Source organism: Lutra lutra, chromosome 13 (assembly GCF_902655055.1).
Source record: "Lutra lutra chromosome 13, mLutLut1.2, whole genome shotgun sequence".
Classification (NCBI taxonomy): domain Eukaryota; kingdom Metazoa; phylum Chordata; class Mammalia; order Carnivora; family Mustelidae; genus Lutra; species Lutra lutra.
Genome location: NC_062290.1, coordinates 73,223,086 through 73,237,052, shown reverse-complemented (window position 1 = coordinate 73,237,052; position 13,967 = coordinate 73,223,086).

Sequence of the window (13,967 nt, the reverse complement as noted above, 5' to 3'; positions counted from 1 at the left end):
GTGTGGTGTAAGGAAATGATCCAATTTCATTTTTCTGCATGTGGCTGTCCAATTTTCCCAACACCATTTATTGAAGAGGCTGTCTTTTTTCCATTGGACATTTTTTCCTGCTTTGTCGAAGATTAGTTGACCATATAGTTGAGGGTCTATTTCTGGGCTCTCTATTCTGTTCCATTGATCTATGTGTCTGTTTTTGTGCCAGTACCATGCTGTCTTGATGATGACAGCTTTGTAATAAGACCTTGAAGTCCGGAATTGTGATGCCACCAACTTTGGCTTTCTTTTTCAATATTGCTTTGGCTATTTGAGGTCTTTTTTGGTTCCATATAGATTTTAGGATTTTTTGTTCCATTTCTTTGAAAAAAATGGATGGTACTTTGATAGGAATTGCATTAAATGTGTAGATTGCTTTAGGTAGCATAGACATTTTCACAATATTTATTCTTCCAATCCAGGAGCATGGAACATTTTTCCATTTCTTTGTGTCTTCCTCAATTTCTTTCATGAGTACTTTATAGTTTTCTGAGTATAGATTCTTAGTCTCTTTGGTTAGGTTTATTCCTAGGTATCTTATGGTTTTGGGTGCAATTGTAAATGGGATTGACTCCTTAATTTCTCTTTCTTCTGTCTTGTTGTTGGTGTAGAGAAATGCAACTGATTTCTGTGCATTGATTTTATATCCTGACACTTTACTGAATTCCTGTACAAGTTCTAGCAGTTTTGGAGTGGAGTCTTTTGGGTTTTCCACATATAGTATCATATCATCTGCGAAGAGTGATAGTTTGACTTCTTCTTTGCCGATATGGATGCCTTTAATTTCCTTTTGTTGTCTGATTGCTGAGGCTAGGACTTCTAATACTATGTTGAATAGCAGTGGTGATAATGGACATCCCTGCCGTGTTCCTGACCTTAGCGGAAAAGCTTTCAGTTTTTCTCCATTGAGAATGATATTTGCGGTGGGTTTTTCATAGATGGCTTTGATAATATTGAGGTATGTGCCGTCTATCCCTACACTTTGAAGAGTTTTGATCAGGAAGGGATGCTGTACTTTGTCAAATGCTTTTTCAGCATCTATGGAGAGTATCATATGGTTCTTGTTCTTTCTTTTATTAATGTGTTGTATCACATTGATTGATTTGCGGATGTTGAACCAACCTTGCAGCCCTGGAATAAATCCCACTTGGTCGTGGTGAATAATCCTTTTAATGTACTGTTGAATCCTATTGGCTAGTATTTTGGTGAGAATTTTTGCATCTGTATTCATCAAGGACATTGGTCTGTAGTTCTTTTTGATGGGATCCTTGTCTGGTTTTGGGATCAAGGTGATGCTGGCCTCATAAAATGAGTTTGGAAGTTTTCCTTCCGTTTCTGTTTTTTGGAACAGTTTCAGGAGAATAGGAATTAGTTCTTCTTTAAATGTTTGGTAGACTTCCCCCGGGAAGCCATCTGGCCCTGGGCTTTTGTTTGTTTGGAGATTTTTTTTTTTTTAAAAGATTTTATTTATTTATTTGTCAGAGAGAGAGAGGGAGAGAGAGCAAGCACAGGCAGACAGAATGGCAGGCAGAGGTAGAGGGAGAAGCAGGCGCCCCAATGAGCAAGGAACCCGATGTGGGACTCGATCCCAGGACTCTGGGATCATGACCTGAGCCGAAGGCAGCTGCTTAACCAACTGAGCCACCCAGGCGTCCCTGTTTGGAGATTTTTGATGACTCTTTCAATCTCCTTACTGGTTATGGGTCTGTTCAGGCTTTCTATTTCTTCCTGGTTCAGTTGTGGTAGTTTATATGTCTCTAGGAATGCATCCATTTCTTCCAGATTGTCAAATTTGTTGGCGTAGAGTTGCTCATAGTATGTTCTTATAATTGTCTGTATTTCTTTGGTGTTAGTTGTGATCTCTCCTCTTTCATTCATGATTTTATTTATTTGGGTCCTTTCTCTTTTCTTTTTGATAAGTCTGGCCAGGGGTTTATCAATCTTATTAATTCTTTCAAAGAACCAGCTCCTAGTTTCGTTGATTTGTTCTATTGTTTTTTTTTTTTTTTTTTTGGTTTCTATTTCATTGTTTTCTGCTCTGATCTTAATGATTTCTCTTCTCCTGCTGGTTTTGGGGTTTCTTTCTTGTTCTTTCTCTAGCTCCTTTAGGTGTAGTGTTAGGTTGTGTACCTGAGACCTTTCTTGTTTCTTGAGAAAGGCTTGTACCGCTATATATTTTCCTCTCAGGACTGCCTTTGTTGTGTCCCACAGATTCTGAACCGTTGTGTTTTCATTATCATTTGTTTCCATGAATTTTTTCAATTCTTCTTTAATTTCCTGGTTGACCCATTCATTCTTTAGAAGGATGCTGTTTAGTCTCCATGTATTTGGGTTCTTTCCAAATTTCCTCTTGTAATTGAGTTCTAGCTTCAGAGCATTGTGGTCTGAAAATATGCAGGGAATGATTCCAATATTTTGGTAACGGTTGACACCTGATTTAGGACCAAGAATGTGATCTATTCTGGAGAATGTTCCATGTGCACTAGAGAGAATGTGTATTCTGTTGCTTTGGGATGAAATGTTCTGAATATATCTGTGATGTCCATCTGGTCCAGTGTGTCATTTAAGGCCTTGATTTCCTTGTTGATCTTTTGCTTGGATGATCTGTCCATTTCCGTGAGGGGAGTGTTAAAGTCCCCTACTATTATTGTATTACTGTTGATGTGTTTCTTTGATTTTGTTATTAATTGGTTTATATAGTTGGCTGCTCCCACGTTAGGGGCATAGATATTTAAAATTGTTAGATCTTCTTGTTGGACAGTTCCTTTGAGTATGATATAGTGTCCTTCCTCATCTCTTATTATAGTCTTTGGCTTGAAATCTAATTGATCTGATATAAGGATTGCCACTCCTGCTTTCTTCTGATGTCCATTAGCATGGTAAATTCTTTTCCACCCCCTCACTTTAAACCTGGAGGTGTCTTCGGGTTTAAGATGAGTTTCTTGTAGGCAACATATAGATGGGTTTTGGTTTTTTATCCATTCTGATACCCTGTGTCTTTTGATTGGGGCATTTAGCCCATTAACATTCAGGGTAAGTGTTGAGAGATATGAATTTAGTGCCATTGTATTGCCTGTAAGGTGACTGTTATTGTATATTGTCTCTGTTTCTTTCTGATCTACTACTTTTAGGGTCTCTCTTTGCTTAGAGGACCCCTTTCAATATTTCCTGTAGAGCTGGTTTGGTGTTTGCAAATTCTTTCAGTTTTTGTTTGTCCTGGAAGCTTTTTCTCTCTCCTATTTTCAATGATAGCCTAGCTGGATATAGTATTCTTGGCTGCATGTTTTTCTCATTTAGTACTCTGAATATATCATGCCAGCTCTTTCTGCCCTGCCAGGTCTCTGTGGATAAGTCTGCTGCCTATCTAATATTTTTACCATTGTATGTTACAGACTTCTTTTCCTGGGCTGCTTTCAGGATCTTCTCTTTGTCACTAAGACTTGTAAATTTTACTATTAGGTGATGGGGTGTGGACCTATTCTTATTGATCTTGAGGGGGGTTCTCTGAACCTCCTGGATTTTGATGCTTGTTCCCTTTGCCATATTGGGGAAATTCTCTCCAATAATTCTCTCCAATATACCTTCTGCTCCCCTCTCTGTTTCCTCTTCTTCTGGAATCCCAATTATTCTAATGTTGTTTCGTCTTATGGTGTCACTTATCTCTCGAATTCTCCCCTCGTGGTCCAGTAGCTGTTTGTCCCTCTTTTGCTCAGCTTCTTTATTCTCTGTCATTTGGTCTTCTATATCGCTAATTCTTTCTTCTGCCTCATTTATCCTAGCAGTGAGAGTGTCCATTTTTGATTGCACCTCATTAATAGCTTTTTTGATTTCCACTTGGTTAGATTTTAGTTCTTTTATTTCTCCAGAAAGGGCTTTTATCTCTCCTGAGAGGGTTTCTCTAATATCTTCCATGCCTTTTTCGAGCCCAGCTAGAACCTTGTGAATTGTCATTCTGAACTCTAGATCTGACATATTACCAATGTCTGTATTGATTAGGTCCCTAGCCTTTGGTACTGCCTCTTGTTCTTTTTTTTGTGGTGAATTTTTCCACCTTGTCATTTTGTTCAGATAAGAGTATATGAAGGAGCAAGTAAAATACTAAAAGGGTGGAAACAACTCCAGGAAAATATGCTTTAGCCAAATCAGAAGAGATCCCAAATCGTGAGGGGGGAGAAACGGGATAAAAAGACGTTCAGAAAGAAAAAAAAAAAAAAAAGAAACAATTAAAAAAAGAAAACCAATAAAGAAAAAAATATAAAAAGGAAAAATATATATATATATATTAGATAAACTAGTTAAAAAACGTTAAAAAAGAAAAGGGTCAAAGTTAAAAAAATTTAGCAGAAGGAGAGAAAAAAAAATTGAAAAAGAGAAAAACAATCAAATTAACTGCAAGGCTAAAGAATCATGGGGAGAAAGCCATGAGTTCCGTGCTTTGCTTTCTCCTCCTCTGGAATTCTGATGCTCTCCTTGGTATTGAAACTGCACTCCTTGGTAGGTGAACTTGGTCCTGGCTGGGTTTCTTGTTGATCTTCTGGGGGAGGGGCCTGTTGCAGTGATTCTCAAGTGTCTTTGCCCCCAGCGGAGTTGCACTACCCTTACCCAGGGCCGGGTTGAGTAATCCGCTCAGGTTTGCTTTCGGGAGCTTTTGTTCCCTGAGCGCTTTCCGTAGAGTTCCGGAGGACGGGAATGAAGATGGCGGCCTCCCGGTCTCCAGCCCGGAGGAGCTGAGAGCCCGGGGCCCCACTCCTCAGTGCGCCCCCAGAGAACAGTGCCCAATTACTCCCGTCACCCTGGCCTCCGGCCGCGCTACGAGCTGACCGAGCCTGCGACCAGTTCAAGGTAACCCTGAGCTGAGAGCTCACTCCTCGGCTCTGTCTCTGTAGCCGGCTTCCCCGTTCTAATACCTGTAAGCTCTGCGACACTCAGACACCCCCGATCCTTCTGTGACCCTGCGGGACCTGAGGCCACGCTGACCCTGCGTGGGCTTCACCCCGGTTAAGCCTCTGGAGCGATGTCCCTCAGCGGAACAGACCTTTAAAAGTCCTGATTTTGTGCTCCGTTGCTCCGCCGCTTGCCAGGAGCCGGCCCCTCCCCCCGCGGTCTATCTTCCCGTCGCTTTGGATTCACTTCTCCGCCCGTCCTACCTTTCAGAAAGTGGTTCATTTTCTGTTTCTAGAATTGCTGTTCTTCTTCTCTTCAATCTCCCGTTGGAGTTGTAGGTGTTTGCAATCTTTAGATAAGCTATGTAGCTGATCTCCCGCTACTTGAAGTAGTCTCAGCCTGCTACTTCTCCGCCATCTTGACTCCTCCCTCCCAAGCCTCTGTTCTGATATTTAGCAACCTGTCGTATGTTCCCTCCACGAGTTGCTCATGCTCTTCTGTCTGCTTGGAGTGTTTTCCTCTTCTCTGCCCCCAGTTAACATCTCAGCTTGATCATCTTCCCTCCTGGGAGCCATCCCAGACCCAAAGTCTTAGATCTTCCCAAAGTTGCATTGGGTTTGGCTTCTCTGGGCATGCACTTACCTTCTGTGTCTGTAGATCTGTAGATCTCTGTCTCTGTGTCTATATTGTGCACATCTCTATCATTGTACTTACCACACTGCTTTAAGGTGTTTTGCCTTGTGTTGATGTACCCTCATTCTGTGGCTTCATGAGTCCATGGAGTTGGCTGCTCTTGGCTGTCAGCCAGTCACACTCCTTGCAGCAAGGTTTCCTGAGTTGCACCTTCACAGCTTCCAAAGCATTCTACTGTGTGAATTGCCTTTTCTCTCTGAACAGTCTGTCTTGGAGACTTTACCATGCTAACATATACCATGCTACCCATTATTTCTGTTGACAGCATGGTCATCTCACATATGGATATATGATGGTGATTTACTCTCCGGCAATGTACAAGAGACCCCATCTCCCCACACTCTGATCAACATCTGCCTTTGAATTTTTATATTTGAATAGAGTAAAAATGGTATTTCATTGTTTTAATTTACACTATTTCACTGAATACTGTTGGTAATGAGAATTTTTCATTGTTTTTATTGTTATTCATTTTCCTCTTTGGCTTTTGTCTGTATTCTTCTTTGGTTATTTTTCTTTTTCTTATTTATAGGAATTTTAATGTATGCCCACTGTAAAAAAATTTAGGTCATTGGTCTGTTACATAAATTGCAAATATTTTCCATGTAGAACACCTCTACTACCTAACCATAGTGATTGATTCAGAAACTGGCTTATAGCTCATATTGGCCAGTCCAAGGTTTTATATATACCTGGGCCTTTTGTAATAAGCACTTCCTTCTTAGATCAGCACCTGTGATGACCAGGTAAGCCAGGGCTATTGGAAGCTTTTATGCTCCATGAAGAAGAAGTAATGTGCAAAGCCAGATCTATCTACTGGACTTCTTTATTGTTTAAATTAATAAATTCACCCTTCGGGGGGCTTGGCTCATATAAATTTGAGTCCTTAAACTGCAAACAAAGTAATTCTCATATAATTTTAATAGAAGAGGTAGAGATTTGATGAGGTTTCTGTTGAGAATATCCTATGAATGCTATATATATCACGGGAAATTTGAATGTTAGTAAGATGAGCACATATTTCATGTGCAATTTAGGAATCAGCAGAATGAACAGTGTGGCTGCCTGTCATTTCCATAAATAATACCAGGGAAAGCGCAGGGTTCTAGAAATTTGGTTGACTCTAGATTTGTGAGTTAAATCGGTACTGGCCATCAGTGAAGGAAGTCCAAGGTGATCCCTCCAGGGGCCCTCTTTCTTCAGATATCCAGGAAGAGGATTTGCGAAGGAGCACTCCTCCTCCTCTTACCCTTATGATATAGAACGAGCAGTGATGGCACCTGTTTTGAATCCAGTAGGAACTGCACCCTCTAGACCAGTCATTCCAGGAAATTATCTCCGGCTTCAAATTCCACCACAACCTACATCTCAAGGCGAATACAGTACCATGCAGTGCTAAGGGGAGACAAAACTCTGTTGAGGGAGAATTCAGGCTTGAATTTGAGGGAGCGTGCTGGTTCGAAATGAACCAGTCATTGGCTGGGGGATGCCCACTGCAGTGGATTCCAAAGCAGAGCAGCCAGAGGCTGCCCCAGTTATACTCCTTGCAGCAGTTTCTTGTAACCCTGATACAAAATGGCCTTTCATCCTACAATGCCAACAGATCTATTTCTTACACTAGTAGGCTCATTCAGCCACAGAGGGTGAGGCCAGGTGCCACTCTAACAGCTTCTTCGGGCATGAGGAGAGTACATGGGGCTGATGGCCAGTCTTCCTTTTAATAAAATACAGTTGGCTGTCAATGAAGCTCGCCTCGCCACCTCTGCTGTCTTGCTTCTTCATCTCAGAAGCTGGCCAAAACTCCTGGGAAGAAGGCTCAAAGAGCAAGTAGCGCCATTTTGAGCCGCATCTTGAACTAGATACTGGCATTCAGCTGCACAGCAGCTAATGAGACTAGCCCGGTTCCTGCCAGAGTCAGCCCATTACCACGTTAGTGCTTCTGGTCCGCACCAGGCTCTCATACATCTGGTGAAGAAGCTTGGCAAAGAGCCCCTTCTAATGATCACAAAGGGCAATAACCTAATTGTCTGCCTCACTGGTCAGCAGATGGCTGTGTTGTGAATGCCACATGGATTGCCCTTTCCAGAAAACTCCTGGGGAGTCAAAGAGAGTGTGGGGTTGTATTTTTAAAAATGGATGGATCTCCCATGAACTGTTAGGATAGTGATTAGAGGTGCATCGGGAGACCTACGTCTTATAAAATTGGAAAGGACTCTTGAAAGAAAATGTTTGTTCAATGAATTAATGCATTATCCTGAATACCTACTGGATCTGGGACATTCAGTAACAGGCAGTGGAGCTTAATATCTGGTGAGGGAATGAATAATAAAAATTACATAACTAATTAAGTTATAATTTGGAGCGATACACTATATTGTAAAATTATATACAAACTGAGCCTGAAAAAAAAAAATGAAGCTGGCCTAGTCAGAGAAGCAAGAGAAGGAAGAAATGCTTCTCTGAGGAGGTGCCACTGAGGCTCGGCTCTGTAGGATGACTAAACGTCAGACAGCCCAGCTCGGGAGTTGTGGGGTGGATTATAACAAGCAGTGGGAGAAGAATGGCCTGGGATATGGAGGACCATGGTGCTGTGACGGAAATGAAAAAAGTCAGTTTGTTGGGAGCGCAGGAAGTAAGGGCGAAAGCTGCAGAGGCATGTAGGGGAGGTCAGTCAGGGTCTTTGTCTTAGTAAGAGCTTCATTCTAAGAGCAATGAAACACCGTGGGAATGTAGACTATGGTGAAAGCTATAGCAGTGAAGCAGATGGACCGAGGGGAGCACGTGGAAGGAAAGGAAGCCCTAGAGCTGAGCCTTGCAACATTCCAGCCTTTCAAAGTCAGTGAGAGATAAAGAGCAAGAAAAAGAGATTAACACAAGGCAGCTAGGTGGGTAGTCCTGAGTGTAGGATCTTGTAGTAGAAGGTGATGAGGAAGGGATGGGGATACGCAGATGCATTTGTATGTGGGAATGGCAAAGAGTTTACTGAGCCCTCATCTGGTGACTTCTATCATCTCTGTGATGTGGCCTTAAGGCGAGGTTGAAGAAGATTTGAGACACTATTCTGGAACATAAGAGAGGGCACAGTTGAGGTTGTCACTGAAGCTTTGCAGTCATACACCCTGGTGCGATTTTTTTTTTCTCCAGCACTTCTCAGCTTCACAACTGACAGATGTTGAATAGTTAGGTTTATTTTGGGAGTCGGGGGGACGAAAGTGCATTTGTTAGTGATACATTAATCCAGGGAAGCAGCATTCTAGAAGAGAGAAGAAAATGTGATGCGAGGGTGCAAAGTGGATGTATTGAGAATAAACACAGTCAGTAAACAGGTGATGATACTGGCAGCACAAAGAATGTAGGAACATGGACAAGAGAAGGAGCAAAAGCTGGAAAGTGAGAGATTCAGGGATGTGAGTAGCTTTAAACCAGTTCAGGGGTTCATCTTGGGAATACAGCCCTTGACCTGTGGCCATTTTGTTTATGGGCAGTTAAATTCATTTCTCAGAGTGGACACCAGCTCTGAGGCCCCTGTTAACTACACATGAGTGACATTGAGTGAGGGAGAGGAAAGGGTAGATTATAGACAAGTACAGAAAGGATAAAGTCAAAATGAATACCAGATTTCCAACTTGAAAAATAGAGTGAAGATGGGCTGCTGGAGTATGGAGACCTGGAGAACTCATGGCTGGGTGGGTGGGCAAGGCGGTGGGGAAGGTAGAAGAAAAATTGAGTGAACCTAGATAGTGGAGTTGAATCGTATGCTGGTAGGAACTTCCAAAAGAAAAAAAAAAAAAAACAACAAAAGCTTTCTACTAAAATGGTGAATTTATGTCCCATAAAATTTATAAATCTCTATCTTAGGCTTTTGTCTGGGTCCCAAAATGAAATCAATAACCTCCTCAAGTAGAATAAAGGGTGTGAGGTGTTGAGGAGCCACAAGAATTGGTGTGGAGACAGTGAACTTCTAACAGGTGCTCTTTGCCATCTCCAGGCCTGAGGGTCAAAATGGCAGAAAACCACTTATTCCAACCCAGAGACAGGGATGACTGTGTTGAAGAAGAGCTTCCTATTGGGAACTGAGATCTTTGGTTAAGGGATTTGGCCAGTCCATGGGAGTGCTTTTGATTTCTGGCAGATTCTCACCATTGGCCAAACCCAATAGGGAACTAGAGGGCAAGGACGCCCATTGGTAGAGGTCACAGAAGTCCGTTTCCATAGGAATAGCACAGGGAACAAGTAGAGCTAGAGGATAAAGGGAAGGATATCCCAGGTCTCTTTAAAGGGTTCCAGCTTTTCCCAGAGCACAAGTCAGACTCCAGAGAGAGAGCATGCCAGTGTTCCCATTTGTCTGCAACAATGACCTTTTCAGTCAGCATGCCACACTTTAACCCACTTCTCTACTTGCTCCCAAAGACTTGACTACACTACTTCTCTGTGGTATTACCTCTGGTCCCTTTGAGGTACATCTTCAGTACTCCAGTGTGTTACAGGGGCTTTTCCAGAGTATGGATCTATTTGTCTGGATTTTCTGTACTATGGGACAAAATTATTCTCCAAGACGACCTCTAACCTACTGATCACATCCATGATCTCAGCACTTCTTCCTGATTCATCCAGCCCCACTGTCTGTCTGAAAACCCACTGGAAAGCTCCAATATGGCTATAGTTCAAATACGTGAAGTTCATACGTATGGCTTAAATAATGCTGAGGGAAGAAGCCCTCCACCAGCCTCCCCCGGATGCCTCTGCCATAGGCTGTTCAGACCTTTAATGCTGCTGCCAGAGATATTTTTTACTTTTAAAATTTATGCACCACATGCCTGTTAGAATGGCCAGAATCTGTAATTTTGGTGAGGATGTGAAGCAGTAGGACCCCACAGCCGTTGCTGGTGGGAATGCAAAATGATTCAGCCATTTTGGAAGACAGTTTGCCGGCATCTTGCAAAACCAAGCCTACTCCTGCCATGGGATCCAACAATTGTGCTTCTCGGTATTTACCCAAGGAGTTGAAAACATGTTCACACAAAAACCGGTACACAGACATTTAGAGCAGCTTTATTCGTAGTTGCCAAAACTTAGAAGCAACCAGGCTGTTCTGAGCGGATAAAATACCTGTGGCGCATCCAGACAATGGATACTTGTCCAGTGCTAAAAAGAAATGAGCTATCGCACCATGAAATGACGTGAAGGAATGTTGAATGCATATCACTAGGTGAAAGAAGGCAATCTGGAAAGGCTGCGTTCTCTGTGATTGCAACTGTATGGCATTCTAGAAAAGGCAAAACTATGGAGACAGTAGAAAGATCAGTGGTTTCTGGGGGCAGTAGGAGGGGAGGGAAAGGGATGAGCAGGTAGAGCACAGATGACTTTTAGGGCAGTGAAAATATTCTCTATCATCTAATAATGATGGATACGTGTCATTATGTATTTTTTTGAACACACTAAGGATACGATACCAAGAGTGGACCCTAAGGTAAGGCTAGGACTTTGGGTGGTCATGATGGGTCAGTTTAAGTTCGTCCTTGCCAAAAAATATACTAGTCTGGTGAGTGATGTTGAGGTAGAATATGGCAACTCTCTGGCCTTCTTCTCAATATTGTTGTGAACCTAAAACTGCTCTAAAAAATAAAGAATGTGTAGCTTTGTACACTAGCTAAGTTAGTCCATGTAGCCAGTTAGTCCGGGAGGCATTATTATTGCTCATTGAAAAATAAAAGAATGTGTGTAAAGAGTCAAGTACAATGATATTATCCAATTCATGTTTTGGTTAAAGTTTTAATATGTAAAAAATTATGACAGCTACAGATGTTGTTTTATGACCAGGTACAAATCACAAAAACATCTTAGTGAGGAAGGCATTATCCTCTATCAGGAATTTGTTTTGGTTTTGGTTTTTAACTCAGTATTTGAACCTCTTCTTTTATTTGCATGTTGAAATTTGGTAGGAGGCAGGTCCCAGGTCTGCCTCTATAAGCCAAGAAAAATGACTACTTGCTCTCGTGAACCCCGATAGCTAGATATGGATGAGCGACCTAAGCTCAGACAATGAGACGCCTTTGCTGGGACTTTGAATTTGGAGCAAATGACACAAAGGAGGTAGCTGGAATTCATTCCGGTGGTGGTGGCATCAAGTGTTCGGTGGCAGTGGTGCCAAGAGTAGCCCGCAGTCGTGGCAGAGCCTCAGCAGTATCCAGTGTCTGGTGATGGCGGTGCCAGCGGCTGTGCCCAGTGTCCAGCAGTGGAGCTGTGTCACCCTGACCAGGCTGTTCCTCTGTTGAGATCTTGGTCGTGGGGCTTGCCACCTGACTGACTGCCTTGGTTCCTGCCTGGCTCTCCAGTGTTCCCAAGTACTCCATAATCTACCTGGTATCCTTCCAAAACATTTTTTTTCTCCCAAGTTAAGCCTTTCTCTCGAGTTATAGGACACATGCCCATATACATACACACACACACGCTTTCTTGCAGGAGATACATATATATCTAAAATATGAATAAGTGAGTAAATTTATAAATTTTACATACATATATATTCCCATGGAAAACGCCTTTGATATGACACAAAACTGGGAAGTCCTATAAGGATGAATCCATTTGGTCGCATAATGTTTAAATATTTGCCTGGGAAAACAGAATGCCATTTTTACAGGCCATGCCTCCATTTTGGTTTCCTAGCACTCTCGTTGAGCTAGAATCTTTCTGGAAACCAACATGCCTCCAGATACTTGGACCCAGATCCAAGCACCTATAAATAAAGGTATCTGTGGGAATGTTGGAGCATATGTGCTTTTTCTTACTGGTGAGTTCTAGGAAAACAAGTACTTCAGAGTAGTGACTGGCTATTACTGGCTACATACAAGTTGCATATAAATTCAGAACTTTTTCCACTTGACATGGCTCTAAGTTGACTTGTAACACATGATTCTCAGTGTTCAAGTGCCCTCAGGGATAAGATAGCATGAGAAAAGCACTACCTCGATACAGCTGTGGTGGTCTCCACTGTTCAATTCCCGACCATCCCAGCTTTATATGAAAGAGGCATGTTATTATGGAGAGTGGTGGGAAGACAGCTTAGGGAAGGTATTATAGTTTCAGAGTTGGTGAAATTCAAACTTTTTTCCAAGGTTCTTAAGACCTAGAGTCTAGATTTCTACTGACTGAAGAGTCTGTCAGAATTTAAATGAATCCAAGATCCAAGTACCTGGGGGGAATTGGTCCTAAGTCCTTATAACATCTGTATGTCCAATGCTAAACTCATCATCTCCCCTAAAACCTGGGATTTCCTTTATCTTTTGTTTCAGTGAATATCACCATCTTCTGCTCAGCTTCTTAAGCCGCTAAGCTGTGAGTCATCTTTAACACCCTTCTTTTTCCTTAACCCTGTACTTATCTGAGTCCCATCAAGTTTACATTCTTTCTGAATTGTCCGTTCCTCATCTGCTCCCACAGCTCACTTTTTGCTCTCACTAATTTACCGTCTGTTTACTATGGCAGCAGGGAGTGGGTCTCCCTGCCAATCAGATCTCTCCACTAATGTGAGAGAGCTCCTTCTATAAATAAATTTGGCTATGTCATTCTCCTGCTTGGGATGTTTTATGACTTCCTGCTGCTTTTGGGGTAACCTCCACGCTCCCTCGTGTGGCAATCCTCGGTTGCCCTCTCCTTCCTCATCCTGCCTTCCTCACACTATTTGTCTGAGGAGTCACTGAAGTCCCCTGAAATCACCACCACGTCCTTTCTGATCTCCCTGCTTCTTCGCATGGTTTCCTGTCTCCTGGATTGTTACTCCCCTGTTTACTCTGAGCCAGTCATGGCTTGTCCTTCCAAGATTCCTCCTGGTTCTTGCTTCCCTGAAAAGTTTCTCTGATGGCCCAGTCCAAGTTGGATGTCCGTGCTCTCATCAGGGAGCTCACACTCTGCTCCCCTTTTTCTCAACGCACAGCATGCTGTTATGGCAGAATTCTTAACCTGCTCTTGCCTCTGTGTCTCCATAAGAAGGCAAAACTGTTGAAGGCTGATTTTTGTGTCCTTTATGTCTGTGATTTCTGTGCCTAGCAGAGTATTCAATGTTGTAGCCCTTGGTATATATTTTATGATGAAGGAGGGAATAATAATAACCACATCCTCCTTTCTCCCTAAGAATTTAGGCCTTGCTAGTGGATTCTCTTGATAGGGAAGGGAAGCACTAAAGAGATTTCCTTGGTTTATTCTCTTAGGGTTCCCCCTCACCCCCACCTTTCCTTTTGGTAGTTTATGGAGTATTACGTCATGCAGAACCGCATTTTGCAGCTTGGGGAAATGATTGTTTGGAGGCACACTGAATGCTGGAGGAACGGCAGAGCTGGAGTTGTGGAGAGCTGCAT